The 23,098-nt window shown below is 45.5% G+C and overlaps 2 protein-coding genes across 3 annotated transcripts in view; one reads left to right on the top strand and one right to left on the bottom strand.

Annotated features, from left to right (window-relative positions):
• Nucleotides 1-23,098, top strand: part of RPH3A (rabphilin 3A) — a 254,656-nt gene that overhangs the window by 22,102 nt on the left and 209,456 nt on the right. The window lies entirely within an intron of this gene.
• DDX54 (DEAD-box helicase 54) overlaps nucleotides 2,063-23,098 on the bottom strand; it is a 424,174-nt gene continuing 403,138 nt past the window's right edge. The window contains exon 21 of the transcript XR_013443502.1: nucleotides 2,063-2,073. The gene's annotated coding sequence lies outside the window, so the exon portion shown is untranslated. The remainder of the gene's footprint in view (nucleotides 2,074-23,098) is intronic.

Genomic DNA, 23,098 nt, shown 5'->3' with positions numbered 1-23,098 from the left:
GGTACAAGGAGTAAGGGGGAAGTCATGGGACCACAGGTCCAAAGGGGCGGAGGGACCTGTGGAACAGAGCCGCCCCGGCTGAGCCTAACCTGAATCAGCTGACCTGTGTGTACATGAGAAGTAAATCGTTGTTGGCTGAGGTTTGGGACGGTTGGTTACATAGCAACAGTTAATGAATACATAGTGTTAACGAGTGTCCTGTCCGTGGTAGTTTCTTAGTAAGTATTTATTGCGTTAAATTAGCAAATTCATGTATTGTGCTTTGGGAAACACTTTTGTTTTCAGGGTTAATGATTTGTTTCATTAATTATAAGGACTTCTGCTTTCAAATGACATGTTAATTCATTAGGATATTTGCGGAAACCGGCATCTGAGATGCTAGGACTTAAGACCAGGCAAATGCCAGTTGGCTTGTGGAAAGCAAGTAGTCGTGATTCCCAAGGGCCTGAGCCTCTGTTGTCAACATCCAGTCTGCTTTGAAGAGAGACCTGAAACAGAGGCATGATCCTTTTCTTTTTTGTATAAATCTTTGAAATCTAGTATGTACTTTACACTTACAGCACATTTCAATTTGGATGCCAAATTTTCATCGGAGATAATTGATCTGGATTTAGATTTCATAAAATTTACAACTGGCAAAGTAGATTCACATAACTGAGTCTTGAACGTACTTAAAACTTTTCTGGTAGCCAAATCGGATCTCGGTTTTGCAATTAAAATGAAATAAAATGAAAAATTCACGTCTTCAGTCATACTAGCCCCATTTCAAGTACTCCGTAGCCACATGTGCTTTGTAGCTACCATTTTGGACAATGCACGTCCAGGTGTTTCATAGGCATCATCTTACCCAACCCTTCAAAGACAGTTTCACATCCAGTGGCACCATTATACAATTAATCTGTAAGTTAGAAACTCGGGGTGTATCCTTGACCCCACCTCTCCCCATCCTAGCATCCACGTCGTGAGTCCTGTTGAATCTGCCTCATCCATGGCTTACAAATCCATTTTCCTCTCCCATCTGCAGTGTTACTTCTCTAGGAGGGGTTCCTACAGTCTCTCACCTGCATGACCGTGCCACCTTCTTCCTGGAGCCCCCAGCCTCTCTCTTCACCCCACCCACGGCCAGTCTCTTCTCCACCTACAGACAGCTTGATCTTTCTAAGATGCACATCTGATTGTCCAGTCCTCCCGCGGCTTGGATCTTTTCCATGGCTCCCTAGGACTCCTGGGATAAATTCCAAGTCCTTCAATGGGATTTACGAGGCCCTGCTGCCACCCTACCCTCACATATTCTCTCATTCTCTATTCCAGTCAAGTTGTAACCATGTCTCTTTGGTTTCCCTTGTGACCTCTGGGCCTTTGCACATGATATTCTGGCTATCTAGAATGCCATTTCTTTTCCCCTTTCACCTTCTGCCTGTCAGTTTACCTCCTTCAGTTTACCTCCTTCAGTTTACCTCCTCTGAGAAGCCTCCCCAGATTTCCTCATGTCTGCATTAGTTGCTCCTCATTGGTTCTCGCACATCTCTGGTACTTCCCCTCCCCTGTGCCTTCTGGCATTGATGACAGAACTCTGTGTGAGGACAGACTGAGTTGCTTTCTGCACTGCTCTATCCCCAGTGCTTAGACTAGGTGCCTGGTAATAGATCTTGAATAAATTACAGACCATGCCCCCCAAACCAACCTGCCATTTGTATCCTATTGTTTAGAAGTATCCAACTGTACTTTCTGGAAAATCAATCGCCAAGACAGGTCTGACACATAGCGGACAGAGGGTCCTGCTGTCTGTGGTTAACATACCTCGCAGAGTGTGCCCTGATCCCCTGGAGTAATTGTTGCTTGCACTTTTGCGTGCTTGTTTGAAATGTAAACAACCAGTGGCTTCCCATTGCCTTTAGAATAAAACTCAGGTTCTCCCTACAGCCTAGTAGGTAGGAATGATCTGACCCTGCCCACCTCTCCCATCTCCTTTTCTCCCACTCCCCTTCTCCATCATCACCCTACCCTGGCTCATTTGGCTCCAGCCACACTATACCAGTCTTCTCTCTTTCTACTGCAGGGCCCTGGCACTTGCTGTTCCTTCTGGCTGGCCCCTCTTGTCCTTCTGATTTCAGTTCAAATCGTTCTTCCTTTGAGAAGTTTCTGATCTGTCTGAAGTAGCTCCTCATCCAGTCCCTCTGCATTCCATTATCTTATTTTATTGTCTTTATAACACTTAGAGTTGTCTGAGATTGTCTTATGATGTATGTATATACTTTCTTGTTTACAGTTTGTCTCTCCCCAGGTGAATGTCAATTATTTGAGGACAAGGATTTTGTCATCTCATTCATTGCTGATTTCCCAATGCCTAGAACAGTGCCTTGAACCTAGTAGGTGCTCAATAAATACTGGTTCAAGCCACACCCAGAGAATTAAGCTTTTTCAGGAAGCAGAAATAGTCCCAGGGACCAGTTTAGGCAGATCCCCAAGCATGCTTTCTTTCTTACCTTTTAGTTTGTTAATCAGTTTTATTTATCAGTTGCAATTATATCTTTTCATTTTAATATGATAGGGCTGCTTCACGGTCCCGTAGTTTTATGAGTTCAGACAAATGAATGCAGTCATGTAACCACTACCACAATCAGGTAGAGTCAGCTGAACATTCTTTTTACTACTCTGGGAAAGGTGAGAATTCTGCTCTAGGAAAGTCGTTTCTGCCTCTCTTCTGGGAGTGTTTTAGCCCTGACGAGATCCTTCCTCATCCCATCCAGAGCATCTTGGAGATAAATCACTGCCATCATTTCGTACTTCATGTTTAATTCCAGCAAATAGAAATACTCTTATATAACTGGCATTGTTCTGCCCAGGAAGGAGAAAAAAAAAAGGAAAAATAATTAGAGTCCTCTCAATGAAATTAGCAGCCTGCAATAGGGTAACTGTCCCTCCTACTCCTTAATTTAAATGGATGTGCATATGGCTAGTGGCTGAAGCATTTGTCAAATATAGGTGCATCCGCAAGCATCCTCGCTGTTGCTCCCAGATTTCCCCGGATCTGCATCGTGGCATTCTTGGAACTATAATGAAATCTGGACTGTAAAGACTCCAGTGAAGAAATAAAGTGGAAACAAAACAACCTCTTGCCAACCCACGCTCTGCTTTAAATAAGGAGCAATGTCTACTGAATAATTCAGCCCCGCCTGTCAAAATATTTTTTTTGGGGGGGTGGGCTATTCATTTGGAAATACTCCAGGGGCCTTTTAATTACAGCCTTTCGTGCGTTGTCCGGGCCGAAAGGAGTATTTTCCACGTCGCATATCTGGCTTTGGAGAGGCTGTTGGTGTGATTGGGGTTAAATGTGTTGTTACCCTGGTTCTCAGAACGCACACCCCCTTAGTGGGGCTGGGAAGCAGGGTGGAACTCTTGTCTCTGCCTCTCAGGAAGTTGCTAGCATTTTGCATTTGTTCTGGTAAACTTTTCACCTGTGATTGGGGCTCTCCTGTCTGTCCTTGGGGCTCCCTGAGGAGGGTCTGGGCCCAGAGAGTGTCCCAGGAGGAGTCCGGCCCAAGGAGAGGGTTTTACTTTTTAACTTCCAAGATCTTCCGGGTGAAAGCCAAGGAGAGCTTCCAGCTGCTTATAAACAAGGTGATCCCGAAGCGCGGGCTGGTGACTGAGCTCTACCTTTTCAACAATAATTTCTGTCTATTGAGCACCAACTCTGTGCTGGGTGTGTGAAGCCCTCTCTGTCCACAGCTTCATCACACCTGCACGGTAGCCCTGGGAGGTGGGGGTAATTATGCCCACTTTGCAGATGGAGAAACTGACACCCAGAGAGGGCAGAGTGCATGCCCAAGGTCACAGAGCTGGTAGAGGTCAACGTGGAGATTGAAGCGCGGGACTGTCTGACTCCAAAGCCCATGGTCTTCCTTGTTCTGCTGAATGGATGCTCCAGACCGATGCACGAGGGTGCTGATCTGTGAATGCAGCCTCCACGCCGAGTTTTAAACGTTTAAGGCCCGGCCATCTGAGAAGCCGCAAAGCGTGCTGGTTGGAGAGCACAGGCATTCCCCGACCCGAGAACGAGGAGTCAGAGATGCTCTCGCTGGCCTGGTCGTTCACAGACTGGACCCTGCCGTCATCCCTGGGGGTTCGAATCCGGGCTCGGCCACACCAGCTGTGGGAGGTCGAACAACGGCTTCCAAATATGTCCACGTCCTCATCTCTGAAACTCGTGTTACCCAATGTGGCAAGAGGGACTTTGCGGATATGGTTAAGTTAAGGATCTTGAGACAGGGAGATCCTCTTGGATTATCTGGCGGGCCCACTGCCATCACAAGGGGAAACGAATACACACCAGATGTATTGGTGTCTTGTCACCAAACACCAATGTCTTTGGGCAGAAGAATGAACCTCTCTGAGCTTCAACTCATTATCAGTGAAATGGGATAATAATAACAGGAGTGAAGGTGAAAGGAGTTGATGTGTATCAGGTCCTTCGTGTTGGCACAGAGTATGTGTGGATTCAGTGTCAACTGTCAGTACTGCTGCCACCCGCTGATAATTATTATTATTAGTGCTAATATGAAAATTAGTGCATGACAATTCAAGAACCCCCAAATAAAAGCCAGCCCAGGAGTGACTTCTTGTTGGGCTAATTCATATCCTCTCTATTGGGGGGATTTTATGCTGTTTTATTTGGGGGGACTTATTCTGTCGTGGGGAGTCATGGATGAGTTTCAGAGGATCCGTGCGCTCCCCGTTACTCCCCCCTGCATGGCATGTGGCACCCAGTAGGTGCTGCACGAACAGCTAAGGCATGATTAAAGACAGAAAAATGTGTGTTTCTGTGCTTTTTGTTGTTGTTTTTTCGGTAGCTTTGCGGAGAGCCTGGCAGACCCTGGCATCACTGGGGACCTGCCTTATGGAGCTGGGCTGGCCCCCTGCCCCCAGCCATCTGGCAGACCCTGGCACCGCATCCCCAGGGCCCCCAGCGCTCACTCAGACCTGCTGCCAGCCCTAGCCCTCAGCCTCCTGCCGCCCCAGCTCCCTGCTCTGGTCACAGGAGAAGTCTCCATGGTAACAGTTTGGGGAGCATCAGGCCACCCGGAGCCAGAGGGAGCCAGAGCCGAGAAGGGAAGGGTGTCCATGCCCAGTCAGCTCTTCTCAGGGCCCCAGAGAGATCTCAGCTGTGGAGCGTGGCAGGTCCTAGAGCAATTGAGGAGTGGCTGGACCTTGTCTTTCTGTGACTTCTTTTCGTATTTGCTGCCTGCTTTTTGTCATGTCCCACCTTCTCCAACTGTTTGCCTCTGAAGAACTGTCCCTTACCCACTGTTGCTAGCTGAAGGCTCTGGGATTTCAAGCTGGCTCCCCCCATGTACTTCCTGGCGGTGTGGCCTTGAGTAAGTGACTTAACCTTACTGGGCCTCAGTTTTATCATCTGCAGATGGGGTTTTTGTCAACATGAAGAGAGAGTCTGTGATACCCTTAGCATGATGCCTGAAAGTTAGTAAGTACTTCAAGGGTACTCTATATTATCTGTTGTTTGAGACGGGGGAAACCGAGGCTGGATACTATCCCCAGGACCCTCTCAGTCATCCGCCCTACTCTCTTTCCTCTGGGAGCAACTTCTTTGGGCTTCTTCTCCCCATGACCCCCCCCCCCCCCCCCCCCGCCCAGTCATCAGTCACATGCCCTGAAACCAGCGGTCAAATGCTGATCCAGTAGCTATAATTCAGGAGGTTGGTGGAGACCAATGTGCCTCCAGTCCCTCTCAGCTCAGCCAAGAGAACAGACTTGGTTGAAAACATCCCATCTTCCTGGGGGGCTTTGAGAGGTGTTTGTAATGCAGATCTGACTCTGGCCAAGGACCCAGCCCCCCCACCTCTGGCTGAGCCATTTCCTAAAAATACAAGAAGACATTTTTCCCCTTGTGGGCCCTGAGGTCTGAAGCCAAGTGGAGGTGCCCTCTGCAGCTGAGCCCTTGCTCCCTCCTTGTCTGAGGCACATTTCTGCTCCATCTTTGTCCCTCGCTTTCCTTTGGGAGCTGGAGGTGTCGGAAGGAGAAGAGAAAGGGGGCTAAGAATAACACCAGAGACTCAGGTGTCTGGGTTGGGGACTGAGCACTCCTGCTGGTCCCCCGGCATGTAATTAAGACTTGCAAATCCGTGCTGGGGAGGTGTTGGTGGCTGTGTAATTAATCTCAGGCACCTGCAGGGGGGGTGCCCAGCATCCCCAAATGGCCACTCTTGTCATTTAGCTGTCTTAGTAGGACGAGCCTGGGCAAAACCTGGTGGGATCCAGTGTTGCTTGTGGGCAGAGCTGAGCTTATTCATTCACTCACTCAGCACCCATACATTCATTCCCTAGAGAGCATTACTAAGTTCCCTTCATTGGCTCAGTCTCAGAGAGACAAGATTAACAACCTCTGCCCTCCGGGGCAACCAGGGCAGTCAATTCTCCTCACATGGCAAGCACTGAAATAGCAGAAGGAACAGTGTAATTGTAACACTGAGTCCATTTGTCTGCCTCAGAGGCTTCCTGGAGGAGGTGGCGTTTGAATTGCCTTTTTTACCTTTTCGGAAGGACAGAATAGTTCATGTTCGTTGTGACGAGTTCAAACAAGACAGAAGTATGTAAACGAAACAAAATGAAAGGCCTCTTGTTCTTCGCTGTCCATCCTACCAACAGAACTAACCACTGTTATTGGTGTGGACTCTATCCTTCCTGAGTTTTTCTATCCTTGCCTATATGTACATCCCTCATGTCAGCTTCCAGGTCTTGGGGTGCTCTGTGGTTTTCCCCAGGCCAAATGCAGAACCTAGCACATCTTCTAGTTCTTGCAGAAGAATCTGTCCATGGGCACAAAAGCCCTAGGGAGTTAATTGGGACCTACTTAGTGGAGGCAGAGGAAGGGATTATATTGCAAGGGGTTGGGGACGACATGAAACCTTTTCCTTCCACCCTTCTAGGTTCTCAGCTGGGGCTCTGGAACAAGAGACAGATTAACAAGAGAAAAACAAACAGAAGTTTAGTAACATGTGCAGTGTATGTAACATACGGCCACGCCCAGTTAGAGCTTGGGCTGATAGACTCTCTTCAGCTAAAGGAAAAGGGGCTTGGTTTGGGGCTTATTGAGAGGGAGGCAAGTTTGGGAAGGTGAGCAGGAGAAGAATGATCAACAAGGGTTGTTTAGTAAGGGTTGTTATGCAGATTTAAGGGTGCCTTCACTGCTGACCAGAGTTAAGGAGAGGGAGACACCTCTACCAATGGAAATTTCCTTTACAAAAAGAGAACATGTGTCCTGGTTTTGGGGCTTTTCCTATGTCTGCTGGTTTTTAATGGCCTTTAGCTCAAAATAATTGAAAGAGGCATCTTTTGGGGTGGCATGTTCCGGTATCCCTTGAAGGCGCACTCCAACCAGCATCAGGTCCTGCCCTTGGCCTTGTCTCTGCTGGGGCTGCTTCTTCTCTATCCTTTCCCTCCAGCAATGCCCAGTCTCACCTTCTCCACCTCCTAAATTCCCAAGTCTCCTTTCTTCTACTACATGGACCCCATCTTCCTTGTTGGGCATGCCTTGGGTTCCTACCCTCCCCAAGTCATTGTTGAAATGTTTCTTCCTTGCAAATCCATTGCTCATCTCAAGAGGGATCTGTGGAATGAAATGTCCTCCATCTTGTAACATAGAGACTCAGACATGCTGCTGTCTTGCTTTTTATCATATTTATTTATTAGCAAGGTGGGATCATACTACACGCATTGTTCTACAGTTTGCTTTTTAAAGAACAGCTTTATGGAGACATAAGCCGTATACCATACAATTTACCCATTTAAAGGGTACAATTCAATGTTTTTAGTATATTGATAGGGTTACGCAACCTTAATCTAAATCAACACAATCTAAATTTAGAGCATTTTTATCCCCGCTGATTGGCAGTTCCTCCCTCTTTCCCCTCACCCTTCCCCCAGCCCCTGGTAACCCCTGATTTATTTTCTGTTTCTATAGATTTGCCTCTTTTGGACGTTTCATATAAATGGAATCACACAATATGGTGGGATCGTTGGATCCCACTGAGCATCACGTCTTCATTCCTTTTTATGGCTGAATCCTATTCCATTGTATGGATAGGCCATATTTGGTTTATCTGTTATCAGTTGATGAACATTTGGGTTGTTTCCACTCTTTGGCGATTATGAATAATGCTGCTAACAATATTAGTGAACATTTGTGTACAAGTTGTTGTATGGGTGCATGTTTTTAATTCCCTTGGGCATATACCTAGGCATGGAATTGCTGGATCTTATGGTCATTTCTACCTTGAACAGTTTGAGGAATTGCTACATTGTTTTTCAAAGGCTGTACCATTTTACATTCCCATCAGTGGTGTATGAGGGTTCCAGTTTCTCCACATCCTTGTCAACCATTATTATTGTTCATCTTTTTTATTATAGCCATCATTGTGGGAGTGAAGTATAATTTGCTTTTTTTTTTTTTTATCTTTGCTTACTAATGATCATGGACATATTTCCAGGTCAACAGGTACAGATATACCTAATTCTTTTTAGTGGTATAATAATATTCTATTGGATAGATATATCCTAATGATTTTATCTATTCCCTTGCTGAATTAGTCAGAATTATTTTTTCCAAGTTAAAAAAACAATCCAACCCAAACTAGCATAGGCTAAAAAGCTCACACAAGTCAAAAGGCTAGGCTTCAGGTGTGGCTTGATCCAGGTTCAAGTGAAGTCACCAGGATCTACTTTCTCCACCTCCAGACTCTATTTTCTTTGTGTGGGTTTCATTCACAGATAAACTGCTCTCATGGTGGTAAGGTGGTTGCTGCCCTACAAAGCTCAAATCCTGCTGAAAATAGTTTCCCAGTTGCTTCTGCAGGAGTCCTGAGATTCACTCTGATTAATTTGGCTGAAATCACATGCTCATCACTAAGCCAATTGCCAGCCAGTGAAACACAGCATTTTTACTGACCAGCTCTAGGTCATGATGCTCAATGCTTGGAGCTGGGAGTAGAGCCCTACCCAGATCAGATGCTCTGAGTAGAGAAGGAGTAGATCTCCAAGTGAGAATTGGGGGCAATTTCTGGAAGAAGGGGAATGAGTGCTGAGGAGGCAAATTACAAATACCCATTACACTTTCTGGGTTTTCACTTGGCTTCTGAGACAGTACATTCTCCTGGTTTTCCTTCTACCTCCCTGGCTGCTGATTCTCAGTCTTCTTAGCTGGTCCCTCTACCTCTAAAAGGTGTGACATCCCAGGATCCAGTTCTTCCTTGGACCTCTTCTCTTCTCCACCTAAATCTGACTTAAAGTACTATTCAGCGTGTAAGTTCTAGATGTATGGTCTCCAGCCTGAGGGTTCTCATCAACTCTAGACTTGCAGGGCCAGCTCCTCGTCATCCCCTCCTCTGGGAGGTCCAGTAGGATCACAGACTGAATTCGTTCAAAATCAAACAGTCTCCAAACAAACCCCTGCTCTTTCCGCAGCCTTCCCGATATCAGGTGGCAACTCCATCCTTCCAGTTGCTCTGGCCCCAAACCCAGCATCACCTTGATTCTTCTCTCCCTCTCCACATCCCACATCCAGTCCACCAGCCAGTCCTGTCTGCTCCCCACTGAAGCCATTTCTAGGATCTGATCACTTTCTGCCACATGAACTGCTGTCACCGGGGGCCAACCCACTTGATCTCCATCAGCCCGTTCTCAACACAGCAGCCACCGTGATGCTGTGAAAGCCCACATCAGCTTGGCCTTTATGTTTACACTCCACCTGCCAAAGCAGGTCCGCGGTCGAGCCCACACCCAAGAGGCAGGGAAACACACCCCTTCGATGGAGGTAGGGAAAGAGAGGGAGTGCATATTTGCTGAATAACCATTTATTCTACCCTAGGGCATTTGAAATTTCAAGATATGTTCATTGAATTCTTACTCTGGGTCTAGGTGCTGTAAGAAAATAGGAGGGACAAATCCTGTGGCTTGGTCTCTGCTCTCAGAACAACCCCCCCCCCCCATATTTATTGAGTTCTACTGGGTAGAGGCAGACACGATTAATACACATCGGATGATCAAAGAAGTGATGAAGTGTTAAATTGGACACGATCCCACGCCAGCTTACCCGGTGAGAGGGTGAGTGCCGGCCTCAGTTAGCAAGGGGAATTGTCCTGGAGGCTGGGATAATGAGAAAAGTCTCTCAGATGCCTTGTGTACTTGAACGGGGCCTAGAGGGATAGCCGGACTAGGATTTGGACTTGTGGGTAGAGAAAGCTTTCAGGACAAGGAGACCAGCACCATCACAGACCTGGAAGGGACAGGAGGAGGGGTGTGGGGCCCTGGTGGGAAATTGGTGGGGCTGGTGCAGGAGGGAAGGGAAGTTCAGTGCTCAGAAGAGTTGCTCTGGGCACGGATGTCAACAACTAATTGATTGATTCTTTAAGTGAATATTTATTGAGCAGCTACTTTTCAATGGTACTATTTGTATTATGTACTATATATTTATATTTTTTATAATTGTAATATAATATTTAGGATATAATTATATTATATATTGTAATTATAGGTAATATATTTTATTTAAAAATTTTTAAAATTTGTAATTAATTCATTTTTTAGGTAATATATTTTATATATTACTACGTATTGCATGCATTATTATGTATTATATATTGTTATGGGCTGGATGTTTGTGTGCCCCCCCGAATTCATATGTTGAAATCCTAACCCCCAGGGTGATGCTATTAAGAGGTGGGGGCCTTCCGGAGGTGATTAGGTCATAAGGGTGGAGCCCTCATGAATGGGATTAGTGTCCTTATAAAAGAGGCCCCAGAGGGGCGCCTGGGTGGCTCTGTTGGTTAAGCGTCAGACTCTTGATTTCAGCTCAGGTCATGATCTCAGGGCTGTGAGATGGAGACCCGCGTTGCGCACCTTACTCAGCGGGGAGTCGGCTTGAGATTCTCTCTCTCCCTCTGCTCCTCCCCCCACTCACACACTCTCTCTCTCTCTCAAATAAATAAATAAATAAATAAATAAAGTCTTAAAGAAAAAAAAAGAGAGAGACCCCAGAGAGCTTCCTCGCCGTGGGAGGACATAAGGAAAAGATGGTGGTCTATGAACCAGGACATGGAATCTGCCATGATCCTTAACTTCCCAGCCACCAGAACTATGAGAAATAAATCTTTGTTGTTTAAGCCGCCCAGTCTGTGACATTTTTGTTATAGCGGGCCAAACTAAGACACATGTATTCTATGTGACATATTATAATATGAAGATAATATGTATCCTGTATATAATGTTATTGCAATTAATAATGGTTATTTCATTGTGCTAGAATTATAATCTAAATATATTATATGTGATTTACATATAATTATATGTTATATATTATGTTGATACTACTTATATTTATATTACATATTATATTTAGTCTACTATTTATTTATTGTGCCAGACACTCTTCTAGGTGCTGGGGTTATAGCAAGGAACAAAAGACAGAGATTCCTGCTCATAGGGTGTGACCTTCTGGTGGGGGAGATAGACATATTAAATGGGGGGGATAATAAGGTGCTAGGGAGAAAGTTAAAACTGAGAAAGGAGGGGCGCCTGGGTGGCTCAGTCATTAAGCATCTGCCTTTGGCTCAGGTCATGATCCCAGCGTCCTGGGATCCAGCCCTGCATCGGGCTCAAGCCTGATTCTCCCTCTCCCACTCCCCCTGCTTGTGTTCCCTCTCTCGCTGTGTCTCTCTCTGTCAAATAAATAAATAAAATCTTAAAAAAGGAAACTGAGAAAGGAGAAATAGGGAGTGTGGGAGAGGGATGGGTGTGTCTTCCATTTAGATAGGGAAGTCAGGGAAGTCTTCACTGACAAGGTGATATTTGAGCAGTGACCCGAAGAAGTGGGAAGATGAGGCATATTAATAACTGGGGAAGAGTATCCCAGGCAACCGGAACAGCAAGTGCAAAGGCCCTGAGGTTGAAGCATACCTGGAATGTTTAGCCAAAGGCAAAGAAGCCAGTCTGGTTGGAGGTGGAGCAAACAAGGGGGTGAGTGATAAGAGGCAAAGCCAGTGAGGTGATATGGAACAGATTGGGTAGAGCCTTGAGGCTACTGTAGGCCTTTGGCTGTCACTCTGATGAAGATGGGGAGCCACAGGAGGCTTTAGAGGAGAGGAGTGACATGATCAGACTTTACGTCTTAACAGGATTCCTGAGGCTTCTGTGAGGGGAATCTACAGCAGTGGGGTGAGGGAGGAAGTAGGGAGACGAGGGAGGAGGCTCCTGATGGTGTCTGGACCAGGATGTGGCAGTGGGGGTGGGTGGAAGAGAAAAGCAGTGTGTCATTTATTCTTGCTTGCCCTCAAGGCTTGGCCCAATGCCTCATCCTTTCAGAATTTTCTATGCTGTTAATTCCTGGCATTTAGGGATTCTGTGAAAACTTCATCCCATCTGTATGCAGCAAATCATAAATAATGAAAACAACTAATCACAACCTAAGAGGGAACTGGAGATGCTTATTGATTGGCTGTAGATGAAAAGGCCAGGGTGTTAAAATACTCATTGACAAACGCTTCTCTGGAGGTCTCAGGCTCGCAGAGCTCATATAGGGTGTCTCCTGGTGATGAGATTATTACTTTCTTTCCCCAAGAAATTAACCTGTTTTTCTGTGTTGGGTTTAATTTTACCACAACAAGGAAAAGTTCACTTCCTTGAGCTTTAATCTCTCCCTTTTGAACAATTAGCTACTGGTATTGGCTTTTTTTTTTCTTAATCAGATTTTGTTTGTTTGACTATATTGTGATGCAATTGGGGAATGCACTTTGTATTTGACTCTCAGTTGGGTGGACAGTAATAATAAAAATGATGGTAATAACAGACGCTATCTATCAAGGGCTTACTATCTGCCAGGTACTGTGGTACAAGCTTTATACATACTTTAAATCACTGACTCATTATAAAAACCCTACGAAGTAAGTATCATGACTATCCCCCATATTACAGATGAGCAAACTGAGGCTCAGAGATGTATTGTAATTTGCCCAAGGTCACGGAGCTAAGAAGGGGTAGAGAAAGATCCAGACCCGGGTTTCTCTGATGATCTCCTCTCTGATGTCACAATGATTTATTCCCATTTTAGTATTCTCTGAGGTGGGAATTCTTGTTCAAGTGATTTTTTTTTGAGGGAAGAGTTCTCAGAAGAAAGGGAGTGAGAAAAGTCAGAGAAGGCAGGAAAAAAGCCCCGGAGGAGAGATCTTCAGCCTGATTCTGTGGGGGGAGCTCTGGAGCGTAAATGGCACCACGGAGTTGGTGCATCTTGAGAGAAGGGGGCGAGACTTCTGTACCACAGTGTCAGCCAGTTACTGGCTTTGGGCTGCCCCAGGAGTGGGTTAGGGTGTAGCCTCCCTGGCCAAGTGGCTCCCATTTGGAGGACAATTTTTGGAGAAGGGTGCAACTGTGAACCCTTAGCAGCCAGCACCCATAGGAGCTGGGGGGTGGTGCATCCATTTGGCAAAGAGGTTCTGGGTGGGGCATTGACGGCATCTACTTCTTCTCCGTGTCTCCTGTTCTGGCTAATCTGGCATGCAGCTGTGCCATGAACAGATGTTGATGGCTCCCCCTGGGCCAGGTAGGCGATGGGGATATTGGGTGAACAGATAGTCCTTGTCATCATTATCTCTCAGTCTGCTGGGGTAGGGGGGTAGGGGAGACAGACATTCAACAGGTTATTATAACATGGTGGCCTCAGGACCTGGGGTGGGACGCAATGGCTAAGCTGACAGCTGGCAGGCCTGATGAACTGGCGGGGTGGACAGGTGTGGCGCGGTGGGAGGATATTCGAGATGGAGGAAACAGGGTGATATGGGGGCTGCATTACTCCCGACCTGCCCCTGTCCATAGAATTTTTACAGGTGCTCAGAGGGCAACTCAGATGGCCACCGTCCCCTTGTCCTCTGGCTTCTGCCTCTGCTCATGTTGTTTCTATTTTAACCTTGCGGCAGCCTGGACACAGAGCTCCATATCTCTTTAGGGTCCCCAAGAGAAAGCATTATTGAGCAGTGTGGACTTTGCTGGAGATTTCATAGTGAGATAGAGGAGGGCTTGCATCACACAAACCAGTACTGACAGCTCAAAAAAAAAAAAAAAAAAGATCATCGGACGTTTCTGTTCTCCTCTTTGGAACTACCTGGCATTGAGTTTTCGTTTCCACTGGGGTGAGGGGTCCAGCGTTTTGACTCCCCCAACTCTTTCTTGAAACTCCCAATCCAGTTCTTCACCCCATCTTATGACAAGCCGTGCCAGTCTGCCCCAGCTGGCCGAGTGGATAAACCACAAGGTGTCCTCTAGGTGATGGAATCCGCCCTCCTCGGAGGGCAGTGCACGTTCAGAATGCCTCTCCCAGAGTGGCTTATCAGCTTATATGTCCACATACGCAAAAGATACAACAGAGGATGTAATATCGGTGCTCCCTCCCCTCCAGGGGACTTCTGGCAATGCCTGGAGGCGGTTTTGATCGAGGGGGGTGGTGCTAGGGGCGTGTAGCAGTTGGAGGCCAGGAACGCTGTTCAGAATCCTACCGGGTACAGGATAGCCCCCCGTAACTGTTGGCCAGTGTGGCTGGCGCAGAGGGGACAAGCAGAGAGGGGAGAGGCGAAGTCTGAGAGAAGGACAGAGCTGGATCATGTGGGCCCTTAGGCCATTTGAAGTCGCTTATATTTAAAAACTTGATCTTTATGAACCATCTTCAAAATAATAATTGTCATGTTATCTTTGTTTTCATAAGGAGCTGTGTTTTCACTGAAAGTCAGCAAATCTTCGCTTATGATTTTGAGCTTGGAGACTACATATTTCTTGAAGTTGAGAATTTATGAATGTCTCAGAACCTGGGGTGGGGTCCGTCCAAATCTCCGTTCAGCCCGGTGACCCGCAGCAACTTACCTGAAATCTCTGTTGACACCTTCCTCCAGATGCACATTGCTTATGCTTCTCTACTCCCTGATTTTCTGTCTGTACAATGGTCTCCACCTTCCTCGTCCAACAGGAAGTAAGCACTATCTGCCCGAAGGACATGATTCTTGGGGATGGCAGTGATGTTCGTGTTTAATGTCTATTTATTTATTGATTTATTTATTTTACAAGCTGATTCTGAGAATCTCTTTATTTATTTTTTTAAAAATTATTGTTATGTTAATCATCATTTTTTTGGATGTAGTTTTTGATGTAGTGTTCCATGATTCATTGTTTGTGCATAACACCCAGTGCTCCATGCAGAACGTGCCCTCCTCAATACCCATCACCAGGCTAACCCATCCTCCCAACCCCCTCCCCTCTAGAACCCTCAGTTTGTTTTTCAGAGTCCATCATCTCTCATGGTTCGTCTCCCCCTCTGATTTCCCCCCCTTCATTCTTCCCCTCCTGCTATCTTCTTCTTCTTCTTCTTTTTTTTTTTTTTTTAACATATAATGTATTATTTGTTTCAGAGGTACAGGTCTGTGATTCAACAGTCTTACACAATTCACAGTGTTCACCATAGCACATACCCTCCCCAGTGTTAAACAATAAACGGGTCACTGGTTTGAGTGGATGACACCCATGTCAATCACTGTTTGCTTTGTAACTCATATGATCAATTTGTTGAGTATCTCCCCCGATGCAGGATGTGCTCCCCGGGCTCTTAAGATGATTTCTCGTGGCACATGATATGATTTGGGGCATGGCATTACATAACCCATGCATCACAGAGAAAAGTGTGTTCTTTTTCAAATCACGTTTAATCCTCCCGATGGAGAAAGTCTCAGCTGGGTGCTTGTGGGTCTTGAACGCTTGCTCTAATTTTTCTCCAATGCTCTGCTCAGACAAGTACATACTTTGTACTTCTTTAAAAAAAGATTTTGTTTATTTATTTATTTATTTATTTAGAGAGAGAGAGAGAGAGAGCATGAGCAGGGGGGAAGGGCAGAGGGAGAAGCAGACTCCCCACTGAGCAGGGATCCTGATGTGGGGCTCCATCCCAGGACCCCGAGATCATGACCTGAGCTGAAGGGAGATGCTTAACCGACTGAGCCACCCAGGCGCCCCTGTACTTTGTACTTTTTTTATGGGCGGGTCAAACACGTGCAGAAGTGGACAGAATAGTAGAATGAGCCTGGATGTACCTGTCACCCAGGTTCTGCAACTATTATCTGAGGGCCAGTGTGGTTCAATCTATGCCCCTGTCTACTTCCTTCCTCCCATTTTATTTTGGGGTAAAATCTAGACATGAATAGGTATTTTTTAATGTTGAAGAAATCGACTCTCCCATAGTTCCTGGAGCCAGGCCCTTTTTCATATTACATTCGCTTTTCTGTTTTCTTCTATAGTCACCTACTGCTTGTCACCATGTCACATAACCCATGATCAATGGCAGGGACACTGATGAAATGAGGCTGGGGACAGAGCTTTTGAGGGTCCTTTCCATGGGTCTGCCTGGCTCTCCTACATCCCTTGGTTTCTTGGCATGTTGGGATATAGATAGTAAGTCCCCGCCAGTTAGCATCATAATATTTCCTGGATGGATCTAGTCGGTGTTGGCTTATCAGCACCAAGTGTGCTACTTAAACGCATGCACATTGTATCCCCATGGCCAGATCCACACATGCTAATTAGCTAACCATCCAAGTTAATTAAATCCTCCATAACAAGCAAGATGAAGGCTTCTGTCTCTGGTCAATCCCTTATCTAGTATTTGCCAAATGTGCCCTTATTTAAAAACTGTGTGTCCTTGGACAGTTGCCTCAACCTCTCTGAGCCTCTATTAAGAAACGGATCTGAAGGCAAGGAGGCTTATTTGGGAAGTGCTAGAAGAGTGGGAGTGGTAAAGGGAGGGAAGGTGGAAAGAGGCAGCGTTTAGCGTACCTCCAGAATGGGCCAAGGAGTAAAAGTACAGGCTACCTCCTGGGTGGGGTGGGGCCAGCACCTTTCACTTCTGGCTCTGCTTATACAGCCACAGAGATTTCGGTGGTGCTGCGAAAAGCCCCACAAAAATGCAGATATTGGCAGCTGGAAGTGGCTGGAGGACCCTGAAGGGCTGAGCCTGAGGATAGGCTCCAGCGCCATAACCTCATCTGCACACATTGCCCTGACATCTGTACTCCAGGGTTAAGTTTATCTCCATTTTACAAAGAAGACAGGGGAAGCTCAGAGAGGTTTGGTAACTCATCAGGAGTCACACGCTGGGGAACAGTGGAGCCAGGGTTCAAGATCGGGCTCTGGCTGAAGGCTCTGACCTTAACCACTGCACTACACAGCCTCATCACACATCACACGGATGCTCATTAACGGCCCCTCCTCTTCCTTTCTCTTCCCTCTTCCCCTTTCTCCCTTCCTTTCCCGTCTCCTCCCTTTCTCCCTCCTTCTCTTCTCTCTTCTCAGGACAGTTATCCCAGGACACATAATGCCCAATACATATTTTTTGAATTGAATAGCATCCCAGTTTGGAGCAATAGATGCTTAGTTCACTAAATTTTGATGGACTCAACTGTCAGAGAAATCTGAGTCTGTGCAAGCTTTGCGGAGGTAAGGGATTGTGGCCACGAAATTTAATCGCAGCCAGAAATTCTGGGAGGGGCAGGGAGCGGAGGAGCGTGGAGAATGATGAACATGACAAGTGGGAATCCTTTAGTCTCTGATGTCTTCCTCTCAATACTCGAGATTTTTCCTTTACTCTTCCTTGCCAGTTTCCCCCTCTCTCCACTGAAGCACCCTCCTTCCCCCCAGCTCAGTACTGATGTGTAAACAAATGGCTACTGTGTAAATGTAGTCACTCTTAATGGGACATTTGTGTGTCTGGGGTATGGCACGTGGCTGGGTCACATTGAGCAGTCAAACATTAAGGAGCTTGGTTAAGAAAGGGGGCTGGGTGCTGTTACATTAGGGCATGCTTCTGTTTTCTGGGTGTTTAGCATGGTCTGACTATAAATCAACTAATCAGACATGATAAATGTCTGGTTGCAGCCATGGGCTAACGTTTGCATCAGAGAAAGCAAATTTTGAAAAGGTCACTATTTAATTTTTGCCTCTTGCAGCCAGCCTGCATCTCGGCTCTATTAAATTCAAAGCTCCACAGTAAAATCACTGCTTGCTTGCTTACTTTATTCTGGTGAGTGTATCCCAGGATTCTAGCCGTTGCTTGGAACAGCAGGCTGTAAGTGACTTGGATCAGAGAGGGATATTAAATGTGGTTGAATGTGGAGATTAGACTCTTAATCTCAGGCAAGTGCGAGAAATTTTGGAGATGTGACTATATTGCTAGAAGAAAGATAAGTGGACTCTTGTATGGCTTGAGAAAAGCCTTGATCATATCATTTGAGTGCCTGGATCCAGCTGTACCTGAAGCTTCTGGTCATTTTATTTACCCAAAACAATAGTGTCTCATTTTAAGGAAACTTCTCAAGTTGGGTTTTGTCCAGATATAACGTAAAGGCTTCTGACTGATAAGTCTAACAAGGAGATACTGAGAGAATTGCAGAAATGAAGCTTACAAGGTCCAGAGTTTGACTGATAGTAGGTCCAACAACCAGGCATTGTTCATTTTATTTTATTTTATTTTTTTAATGTTTTATTTATTTATTCATGAGAGTCAGAGAGAGAGAGAGAGGCAGAGGCAGAGGGATAAGCAGGCTCCCTGCCTAGCAGTGAGCCCGATGTGGGACTCGATCCCAGGACCCTGGGATCATGACCTGAGCCAAAGGCAGACGCTTAACCATCTGAGCCATCCAGGTGCCCTAGGCATTGTTCATTTTAATGTCACCTTTGATTCCTTTGACCACCACAATGAAGGTTCATATTGTCCAACATCAATATGTGTGTTTTTGCCTCATTTGAAGTTAGAACACTTGGTTTCGTTAAACACCTATTGGTGTCTTTGCTTTTGTCAAATGATATTCTTATCTCTGTGGCTTTTTCTAGATTCTCTGGATGTAGATCATCTAGGCACTTTATGGATTTACTCAGTTTATTGCCAGGAATCCTTGTTGTTCTCTGAAAGGTATGCTTTAAACACTTGAGCAAAGCTCTTGACCTGTGTCTTAAGATTGTTATCACAATCCCCCAAAATTTCGTAAGCAGTACTCAAGATAAATTGGAATCTTGCTTGTGAGGAGGCAGGTGTAGGGTGTTTCAAAGCAGAGCGAGCTCTCCTCAGCGAATCTCATCTTTCTACTCCAGCTGGAACTTGAATCGCCATCATTGGGGGTAAATCACATCTGGTTTGGATTTCATAGTATGACTCTTAAGTATCTTCATAGAATTGTTTGAAGATTGCAATTGCTTCTAGTAGATCTGATTCATGGCTGCAACAGCTGCTGTCTGAATCAACTTGTAAATAGGAGTGGAGTTTTGAATGGAGGGGGATGGGGGCAGAGAGCCAATGGACAGTCCCTGGAGGCAATTTTATAGACGAGAGATGAATTACACGGGTCTCCACCCCAGGTTCAAATCCCAGCTCTGCCCCTCGCTCTGGGACCCTGGGCAATGTTCATACTGTCTCTGATTTTCAGTTTCCTCTCTATAAAATGAGGCTAATAACAGTGCCTGCCTCCTGGGTTGCTGTGAGGATTAAATCTGATAACAAATATAGAGCCCTTTGCTCAGTGGCAGAGTTGTGGTACTATGTGCTGTGGGTACATAGTAAATGCTCAATAAATGGTAGCTATTTGTATCAACAAGGATGCTTTTATTGTGACAAAAATCCCATCCAACTGGCATAAGCAATAAGGAAGATTTATTATCTCAAGTCACAGTGATTCCAGGATTAATTCAGTGCCTTGATAATTTCACCAAGGACCAATGTTCTCTTATTTCTCCTCTGCCACCTTAATGTCCACAGCCCTAATGGTCATAAGATGGCTCTCCCGGTTCTGGATGTCATTGTCAGGTGCAATTTAATGTCTAGCCTTGAAAGAAATTTCATTTCCTTTCATTCCTTTTGTGTGTCTCTTTTTAAGAGCAAAAATACCTTTTCTGAAGACTTCAGCTGACTTAGTCACAATTCACTGGCCAAAACCGCCTCACATGCCTAAGCCAGTCCAAGGGAATGGAACCAGAATAATGACCATGTGAGAGGGTCACCCTTGCCCAAGAATCTTGTGGCAGATTGCATTATCCAGGTGTCACAATAGTATCTTCTATCTCATCTCATATGTTTTCTTATAATATGATCTTTTTTTTTTTTTTTAAAGATTTTATTTATTTTTTGACAGAGAGAGACAGTGAGAGAGGGAACACAAGCAAGGGGAGTGGGAAAGGGAGAAGCAGATCTCCTAGCTCTGGTCAAGCTCCCCACGTTGTACAGAGCAGGGATGAGCTATCCTTACTGAGATCTGTCCAAGCTGCAGATTTCTGAGCAAAATAAATGGTTGTTGTCATTTTACTTATTTTATATTGTATTATTTTATTGGTTGTTGTCATTTTAAACCACTAAGTTTTGGAGTGGTTTATTACACAGCAAAAGATAACCATAACAGGTGAGCAGACTCCTGGACAAAACTGGAGTTTTGATGGAAAGGAGGAAGGGAGAAAGTGTGTTGGGAAGGCAACCACTTGCATTTGCTACACAGTTAAAGAGGATGATGATTGTAACAATGGACTAGAATTTAGTAAGTTACATTTCTAGCACTGGTGGATAAGTTCTCTTCTGCATGTCCAAGAGACCATGGCTTGCAGCAAAGAGAGGCAGTTCTGGCCTTACTTTTGTGAAAGTATTCAATTCAGACTTCTGATGATCTCTCTAAATTAGGTTAACATGCAGTGTTTCTTTCTTCAGTGTACCAAGAGCATTAAAATATAAAAATGGTTTGGATATCTGAGAGATATGCTTTCCTTTTGATCCACTCTTGCTTGTTAAGACATGGAATTTCTGGACCATCCTGGATCTTTGTTCAATTGACAGCTATCTCTAGCTAACTCTAGTCAATTGCTAGAGCAGCTCTGAAACTAATCAGAACACCAGCCTCTAGTGAGTAATTCTCACAGAACTGTCTGCAGACCAGCAGTGTTAGTCGTTGCTCAGACTCTAGACTCTACCCAGATTGTCTGAATTTCCAGATCAGTCCTCAGTGGTAAGGCTTGGGGATCTGCATTTTAATGAGCATCCCTGTGATTCTCAAGCCCAAGAAAGTTGGTAACAACTGACCAATTTCCCAACATGGACTTCAAGGTGCTGTGTCGAAGAGTTCTGAGGTCAAGTTTTTGAAACACTGCATTGTTTAGGATCCCTCTTGTGGCTTCACAATGTAAATTTGCCTATTAAAGGCTCTGAGAAGTCCTGCAAGTAAGAAACACGTTGGTCTTTGTCAACCCAGTGTTTCCCAAACACATTTGTGCATGTGACTTTTTTTTTTCATGTCATATCTATTAACATTCTGGAAATTAAAACATGACATTTGCTTCAGTAAATGCTGGCATATCCAAACAACTGCAGTCCTGGGGCTAATTTACATTCACCGGGAATATGTGTTCTATTCAAGAAAGATTTCTGAGGAAATAATTTTATCTTAAAAGTTTGTTGTTGTTGGGCGCCTGGGTGGCTCAGTTGGTTAAGCGACTGCCTTCGGCTCAGGTCATGATCCTGGAGTCCCTGGATCGAGTCCCGCATCGGGCTCCCTGCTCGGCAGGGGGTCTGCTTCTCCCTCTGACCCTAACCCCTCTCATGCTCTCTGTCTCTCATTCTCTCTCTCTCAAATAAATAAATAAAATCTTTAAAAAAAAAAAAAGTTTGTTGTTGTAACGGCAGTGTGAATAGAGAAAGAGTCACAGGCACTGTGACTGGACAGATGCAGGTCCAAATCCTGAGCTGCCCCTTCTTAGCTATGAATTTTCAAATAATGTCCTCGGGCTCCTTGAGCCTTGGTTACCTCACCTGTAAAATGGGAAGAAAAAATATCTACGTGGCCGAGTTGTTATGGGTATTAAATATGAACCCTTCCCCTCAGGGGCACACAGTAGGATCCCAGCAAAGGCTAGATTCCTTCCCCGTGTAGGAATAAGCTTCAAGTATCTAGAAAATGCATGTATTTGGAATATTTTATGATTAGAGTGGCTAAACGAGGCATAATTCACTGCCAAGGGGTGCAGACACTTTGAAAGGAGATGGAAAGGAGAAAGGTTAGCCAGTTGTTGAAGGGCAGACAGTTTTAAAAAATTGTGATAAAACCCACATAAAATTGACCATTTCAGCCATCTTTCAGTGTACGGTTCCCAGCAGGACTGAGGCTCTGCACCCATTAGACATCAACTGCATACCCACCCTCACCCTCAGTTACCTGTCATTTCCTGTCGAGGCTCCCACACTGTGATGTCATCATTCATGCGGGGCTTCCGCTCTGGACACAGGGCGCTCTGTGAGGACAGAGTTGTGCTCTGTCTTGGGCACTGCATGTCCCCAGCGCTCAGCATGACATCGGGCACACAGTAGGTGCTCAGCAAATGCCTGCTGAAGGGATGAATGAATGTTTGAGCAGGAGAGGGAGGGGCTGGGAACTCAGTTCTCCCATAAGCCTAGCTGAGATGTCTAGCTGAGAAGAATAAAAAGAGAGAGACTCTCACTGAAGTGATGGGAAGGGCATGAAGCCGGGGATGGCCAAGACTCGTGGTAATGTCAGGGGCTGGATTTCATGTGCTTTGTGCCTGGACAGAATGTCTTGCAGGGAACGAGGAGGGAGGCTCTGAAGGAGGTATGAATTCCTCTGCCGCCCCCCACCTCCAGCCTGACTCATGAGATATTTCAACAGGTGCAGCGAGCCAGCACACCTGGGGACCTCAGCAGGGTTTCCAAACTAAATTTATTTTTTATTTGATGCTTTGGAGTTGGAAGGATCCAAAACACAATTACTTATTAGTTCCCCTGAAAATCAGAGAGGAACACATGAGTTAAGCATGTGGGGCTACTGAGCATAGTGACTGAAGGCCCCCAACTCTGGAGCCAGACAAAATGGGGTGAAATCAGGTAGTTTACCAGCTGTGTGCCTTCGCCAGTCATCTCCCTGAGTCTTTGTTTCCTCATCTTTAAAATGGGTGTAATTATCCTACCTCAGAGAGTAGGTACGAGGTCACTAAGATAATCATTCTCATGGCGCCTTTGTGT

The sequence above is a fragment of the Halichoerus grypus genome, chromosome 13, assembly GCF_964656455.1.
Source record: "Halichoerus grypus chromosome 13, mHalGry1.hap1.1, whole genome shotgun sequence".
In the NCBI taxonomy this organism is placed as follows: Eukaryota; Metazoa; Chordata; class Mammalia; order Carnivora; family Phocidae; genus Halichoerus; species Halichoerus grypus.
Note: the sequence above shows the minus strand (reverse complement) of the source record. Positions and strands in the feature narration are given on the sequence as shown.